A 1,071-nucleotide genomic window follows, 5' to 3' on the forward strand; every position below is an offset into this window, starting at 1 on the left:
GCACACGGCAGCGAGTTAGAAAAAGAAAAGTGGTCATGAATTCAATGTTACCGCGGTGTTGTTGGGATCTTTGATGATCTGCATGGGAGGTGGTAAAGGGGTGGTGCTTTCTTCCTCTGGCTCCTCCTCTCCTCCACTTTGTCCCGCCTCCTCCTTCTTTGCCTTCTTTGCACAGAAAGCAACAAAGTCAACTGCTGTTGTCACTGATACACGATGAAAAATCTGGTCACATTTTATTTGCTCTTTGTATTGAATAAAAACTACAGTGGTGCCTTGAGAATTAAGTTGAATTTATTCCATTATCACTCACTTTGTATTTCAAATCAAATCTTTTACCCCTTAAATGAATGGAAAAGCCATTAATGTGTTCCAGCCTTCTTCCCCCCAAAATTGTAAAACATTTTATAAATTTGTATTTTAATGTGCAAAAATAGCATTCCGTAATAATTAAATCGAAGGTCAAGAATTAAGTTTACGCCGCACTATATCGATAAAATGGCCATTGTGCTCCTATTTGTGTTGTTCCCGTCTTGGCCACCTGGGGGCAGTACTTGAAAGACAGGCGCGATTTGGCAGCAAACGTTGTAGGTGATGAAGCATATCCAATTGTGAGTACAGTGCTGTGCCATTTGCGTTCAATCGATTGCTTAAAGGGTTACAGCAGCAAAACATACAGTATACGCTAGCGTTAGCTTTAAGCTAGCTTACTGACATGCCAACCTACCTATGTGGTTGTTTTAAATCCACAAGGTGTGTTATATTGTATTGAGTTCAACAATCTAGGAGTGGCAATAAACAGCTTAAAGCTTTTGTTCTTCCTAATTGGATCTGACAAGCTGTGAGTTGAGTAACTGACTCAAGTCAAAAGCAAAAACAAAAAACAAAGGCAGAATGTTGGCTCGTACCAGAAGTTGAGTCATTTCTTTGCACGACTCTGTACTTGTGTGTTTTTAAGTGTTATTTTAGAATGTCAATTGACAATATAATACAAAGAATGAATGACAAACAGATTTTTGTCTTGTGTGCTTATTCATTCTTTCTTGTCTGTGCTCCTACCATTGTCGAGTTCCC

Source organism: Hippocampus comes, unplaced genomic scaffold, assembly GCF_001891065.2.
Source record: "Hippocampus comes isolate QL1 unplaced genomic scaffold, H_comes_QL1_v1.1 scaffold56, whole genome shotgun sequence".
Classification (NCBI taxonomy): domain Eukaryota; kingdom Metazoa; phylum Chordata; class Actinopteri; order Syngnathiformes; family Syngnathidae; genus Hippocampus; species Hippocampus comes.